The sequence below is a fragment of the Branchiostoma belcheri genome, unplaced genomic scaffold, assembly GCF_001625305.1.
Source record: "Branchiostoma belcheri isolate BF01 breed outbred unplaced genomic scaffold, Haploidv18h27 scaffold220, whole genome shotgun sequence".
NCBI lineage: Eukaryota > Metazoa > Chordata > Leptocardii > Amphioxiformes > Branchiostomatidae > Branchiostoma > Branchiostoma belcheri.
The window spans coordinates 38,479-44,904 of NW_017803714.1; the positions used below are offsets into that span (position 1 = coordinate 38,479).

The window sequence follows — 6,426 nt, forward strand, 5'->3', positions numbered from 1 at the left end:
TTTTTGAAAATTTCGATGATTTTGAAATTTTCAAAAAATTTGAAAATTTTTGAAAATTGGAACATTCTAAAAAATTGAAAATGTTAAAAATTTCTAACCTAGGTAGCTCCACGAAGGTAGAAAAATTGCCACAGATCTGCACTAATTACCTACATGGAGCTGGAGAAAAATTTCAAAATTTCAAAAGCAATATAAAAAATTACACAAAAATTCAAAATTTTGAAATTTTTGAAAATTTCGATAATTTTAACAAAATTAAAAAATTTTATAAAATTTAGAAAAATTTAAAAAATCTGGTCTGCACCAATTACCTCAATGGAGCTACCTCCATGGAGCTACCTCCATGGAGGTACAAAAAATCAGCTGCAGGTCTGCACTAATTACCTCCATGGAGGTAGCTTCATGAAGCTTAAGGTACAAAAAAATCAGCCGCAGGTCTGCACTAATTACCTCCATGGAGCTACCTCCATGGAGCTACCTCCATGGAGGTACAAAAAATCAGCCACAGGTCTGCACTAATTACCTCCATGGAGCTACCTCCATGGAGGTACAAAAAATCAGCCGCAGGTCTGCACTAATTACCTCCATTTAGCTACCTCCATGGAGGTGATTAGTTTAGACCCCTCTCCCCCCCTCCGGTCTAGATAGGGTTAAAGAAATGGAAGTATTGATGAAATTTTGGGCAAAAATAACCTGTACATACCTATTCTAATGATATTGTCCGCCATCTTGGATTTTGGCCAATGACGTCATCAAATTAGGACAAATTATGCATTTTCATGATGAAATTTACCTGAAATTATATAGGATGTTATCAATATTAGAAACCATGTGTAACTTGACATAAAACCCATAAAATTCTATTGTCGAAACGAAATTACTAATTTAGCTAAAAATGCCTGTCAGAAACCTTTTGCCATGGCAACACAAAATCATAGAATCTCATTCCAATGATAGAGAATTGTTGCCAACAATATTCTAGGAAAAGTCACCAAGTTTGTCCGCCGTTCAGACGCTAGGTGGCATCAAAGTTGGCGCGGGCACTTTTACCCCCCCCCCGGTCTAGATAGGGTTAAATATAGGCATGCTTACAACTTTATTATTATCAGTTGCAAATACACCCTGCTGTACTTTAAAAATTGCATAATCTATTAGGATTTTTGCAATAGCAACCTCATTATCATTTTTTCCGGACGATCTTGCTTCGTTTTTAATGTTCAGTCGCTTTTTACTTGCGCATATAGACTTTGAAAGATATTCTTTATTCATTGAAAGCACGTCTGCATTACTGAAATGGAATCTTTTGTTTCAGCTTAGAACTAATACTTGGTTATGTCAACATTATAATTTTACTTGACAAAATCACAGATTGAGCTCAATATTTTATCTCTTCCATTCAGGTCATCCCAGGAGTACAGTAACGAGGTTCTGGTGGTTCAAGGCGGAGACCAGAAGATCGCCGCTGCCATCACGGAGATGTACACGACAGCCCTAACAACAGAGCTGAAGGACTGGTTAGAGTCCATTGATGACTACCCCAAACCCTTCTCCTTCGTGTTGAGGCTGGTCTCAGATCTACTGAACATCCCCCTCGTCTCGCTCTTTCCTGCAGGAGATGTGGACTATGGTTGCTTCGGTAGGAGGTAAGACTATACAATTATGTATATAGTACTTTTCAACTAAACCTGCCTGTAGTAAATGTAGAAGTAATCAAAGAAAATGGTCTAAATAGACAGGTTACTAGTACCACATTACGCTTCATCTTTGACAACAAACTCTCCTGGCGCGAACATGTGAAGTCTATGGTGTCAAAGGCCTCGAGCAGGCTCCACTACCTCCGTCTGCTGACAAAACAGGGCATGAGTTTGCAAGATCTCGTCCAGGTGTACACGGCGGTCAATTTCTAGGGTAAAGTTTCCAATTCTACGGAAGGGTATCAGGTTACCGGGGTTCCACGCGCGGCTTCCGTGGAGCCAGTCTCAGCGGTAAACATTCTTTTCATCAGTTATAAACAGTTTCACGGGGACTCTCTTGTTCAAATGTGATAAAATCCGCACTGCATATAGCTCAAATGTTGTTGTTTTTATTACAATGCTTAAATGTGGGTGAAATCACTCTCGACGCGTCGAACGCTTATTTTAGAACAATCGACGTCAATAACCAAACAACTGATTTAAACCGACCCCAAATCTCTCAGAAAATTCCATATTTTTGCATTTTAGAGAACAGTATAACAAAATTAAGATTTGAGTCGGACAGTTTTCTTCATTTCAAAGTTAAAGTGTTAGTAAGATAGAAAAATTCGCCAAAAAATGCACTTTTTCAACTTTCAAGACGGATAATTCCAGAACGCCGCCATCTTTAAAACATCCGTCCGACACGGATCGAGATTTTTGTCTTACCTACAATTTAAAACGTTTCTGAGGTAAATTGAATTTGTTTTTCTTGCGGTTTAAATACCATGTTTGCACGCATGTCTGGTCGTGTGAGTAAGTACAGGGGTAACTTATATCCCCGTAAACAACAATTACGATCTTCAAGGTCACACACGATGACGGCGGTAGCTTCGTTACATGTTACATATCCACTATAAAACAGGGCATAGATATACGGTACCGAAATTGGTTTATATTTGTGAAAATGTGATTTTTTTTACTGTTAGGCGGTACCGTGTAAAAACGGGCTTGAAGCCGCGGATTTACTGTACATGACCGCGGGTAACCCCGGATCGAACGAACGTTCGGTTCGATTGACGTCATATCGAACATGATTCGATTCGAATGACGTCATATCGAACATGATTCTGTTCGATGAAAAGGTTGGAATATTTGGGCCCAAATTTGACCATCGTGGTACCTGAGTCTCATCCGCCCTGTCCTGGAGTATGGGCATGTTCTGTTGGTCGGTTGTAGTGAGGAGCAGGCAGCGAGCATGGAGAGGGTTCAGAGGTGTACCCTCCGGATCATTTCACGTGGCGGCAGACGTTCCGTACCGACACTACCGTCCCTGAAGGAGAGGAGAGAGGTCGCTACTGTGTCTCTTTGCAAGGCCATGCTGAAACCTGAGCACCCCCTGCACGACCTGGTTCCTGCCCAGAGACAGTCTGTCACAGGAAGATCGCTGAGGAACAGTCACAACATCACTGTTCCCCATGCAAGAACCAAACGGCTGCAACAGTCGTTCCTGCACTACACCATTAGACTCTACAATAACCTACCTTGAACCTACACTGGACCTTGCATAGCCTGACCAAGCAACTTTGTGCATATCTGTTGTATATAATTTTTATATGTGCCTTTTGTATATATGTTAGTTTAGATGTATAATTCTTCAATGTGAACGTTGTTTTTCAAATAATGTGACAAATTGTGCCTAATTCAGGGGGATGCGCTTCTGCTCCTCCTGCTGCTGTACATTTGTAAAATGATGAGCAATAAATAAAAATGAGATGAAAAATTAGACAACATGTCTAATACTAGATATCTAATTGATATAGAGGAGTAGATTGTACATTTAGTATTGTTTTTAAATCACGAAGTAGATAGTGCATGCACACATTTAATGTACTTGATGGGGTTTTATCTATTTGATTTGTAATATACAGTAGTTTACGCTATAACTTTATTCATAGTAGAAAAAAGATTAATAATTGATTACCATCTTAGGAATCTTAAGACGGAAGTGGGAACTGGCCGAAAGTATTACACGCAAAATACAACAAAACCGGATGTTGACAACAGGGGATCTAAAAATGGAAGTGATCCTGTAACGGTTACTGAGATCCGTTATTGTAATTTTGAAAACCGTAAAGCCCTTGAGGACAGCATGACCAAGAGGAGGATGGCGCTTCAACGTGCTGTTACAGTGTACCTAGAAGAGGTAAGGAGGATACTTATAAATTTAACATTCTGCCTTTTTGCAAATAATCTTAAACTCATTTTCTATTGTTATCAACTATTTTATTTTACATTTAACGATACACATAGTATAGAAATTCCAGTCCAGTTATGATCTAAGATATTAAAACAAAGACATTACTAATTAATTAAGCATGTTTTACCTTTAGGGACGTATCCTGAGTTCAGACTTCCTCCTGCCCGCTGGAGAGGCAGGTTGTGAAACCGCCATGTTGGCGTTCCTTCAGGAAGACAACACCGGCGTGCCCACATGGGAAGACATGACCGGGGGAAAGGAGTTCACGGTCGTGTTTGACATGCCGTACGACGTCTTAGGGATTCTTCAGGCTCAAGACGTGCTGACACTTAAGTTCTATCGTCACAAGTGGTTCTCTACAAGAAAAGGGTCTGTACCACATCTGTATGATGGCTACAAAAACGGGGGAAGCAATGACGTCCAGGCGAAAAAGGTAAACAAATCAGAACATAAAGAACATTGTGTATTCATTTTTTCACCTAAACATTCTTTTTAACAATCTTCAACCTTCATACAACAGTTTTTAAAATGTTAGTAAAATGTTGAACTTTGTTCCGATACAAAGATAACACAGAGATCAAATTTTTGACGACCACTGTCGCCTTCATCAGGGCACCTCAGCCATCACAGCGACGGTGGACGATAAAAACTGGTAACTGGTACTTTTGACCTGTTGATTACGTCACGTATCCGCAAAGTCTCGTGTGATTAAGGTCACGTGTCTGTATATCGTAACTCTCGCGAGATCATGTTTTAAAGTTATTGGTCACCCATTATCCTGATGAAGGCGACAGTGGTCGTCAAAAATTTGATCTCTGTGTAATCTTTGTATCGGAACAAAGTTCAACATTTTACTATGATTACTACCAACACATGTAGATGAGCTTTCATGACAGTTTTACAAATGCAATTCTACATGACTTGACGATTCTGCAGGTCAGCGTTCAGGGGCTTGTCATGACGTATGATGAGGGAACAGGTGTCTTCACGGTGACGGATGACGACTTCACAGCCTCAGCTACACTACTGACAGACTTACCAGAGTGGGTAAAAGGTCGTGACATCGCCAGAGCTGAGTACAAAAAACTACTCAACCACTTAAGCCAGAAAAGGTATTACTAAGTAAACCCACTACCGATTACTATCAATATAGGATTTGGTTGTCACACAAAGAACAACTCATTTTTAAATACACATTGAATTAGAAATGAAATATTTAAAGTAATATAATTAACACGTTGATAAATAATAATACTATGATGAATGTAGAATTTTTGGTTGCTCTTCTGCAGTGACACAGTTGGAGACGTACCGTGTAGCATCCATTGGACCAACGCGCATCGCTTTGATCCGACCGATGGAGGAAAGTGTATCCACTTCACTGCAGCATCAGAGGGCGACATCTTTGTTGTGTTTGCCAGCATCCCGCAGAACCACGAGACCTGGATATATGTACAGATCTCACCTGAGGGAGTGGCACTGTATAAGGTCAAAAAGCTTAGCCATAGTTTTCTGAATTATCGCGTGTGGTACCTTAACCCGTCGAGGTTTCCTAAACATACACAATCATGATTAGAGTAGAATTTTGCCTTTCTTTATAATATATTCTTCTTCTTGAGTAGCATTCACTAACATGGAGTTTTGCTCGAAGGTCGGGGATTTTTCTTAATGTTCTAAAACCTGAGATATGTGCATCAGTCTGAGCATTAGATATTCATAAGTCCATGGGACTCGAAAAGTAACGGAGATGTCAGTAGTTTGAGCTATCAGCATGAAGCTATTCCGAGGACTACTTAAAGTGTTGTATCTGGTGCAGACACTTTCCTAACTTATATCAGGAATTTATATCATACCCGGGCCGCGATAACGTTCGATAACGGGTTTCGACCGTACGGCCCGGTCCGGAACCCGTTATCGAACGCTTCCCTGGCTTCCATAAAACGATTCGAACGCGTTTCGCCCTAACCGCGTGTGCCCCTTTCGAAAATTCTAATACAGAATCCGGACGTTGGAATTGATGTTGTTGCAGTTTAGGGTTCAGTGGAACCAACTTTTGGCTCATCTTGCATTGAAAGGCACGTTTTCTTGGGTGGATATGATATAAATAAAATACAACACGGTGTATTCCGCATCGCCCTCGGTCCCGGCCCTCCCGCAAGTCGGATCCGACCCGCGGTCGGGCCGATACCTCGGGCGATACGGAATACCCCGTGTTGTATTCTATATATATTTTCCGATACATTCGGTTTAAATAGCGCTAGCATAAAGTATTACTAATTAAAGTACCACTGCGCGTGGCAATATGTAATGGGATTAACGGTAAGTTCTATACACACCTGTAGGCATTCCGGCTACAAACCACCCAGCTGAATGACGACGCCGGCGGTCTGGGTTCGGCCACCCTGTACCAGTCGTACTTTGTCTGTGTGACTGAAGATGTGGACGAGATGACAACAGTGCTTAAATACGGCAAGACGCCTGACAATGAGGTGT

At 40.8% G+C, this 6,426-nt stretch overlaps 1 pseudogene; it reads left to right on the forward strand.

The window, feature by feature from the left end:
• The window catches only part of LOC109470352, a 22,877-nt pseudogene that overhangs the window by 8,010 nt on the left and 8,441 nt on the right, over positions 1-6,426 (forward strand).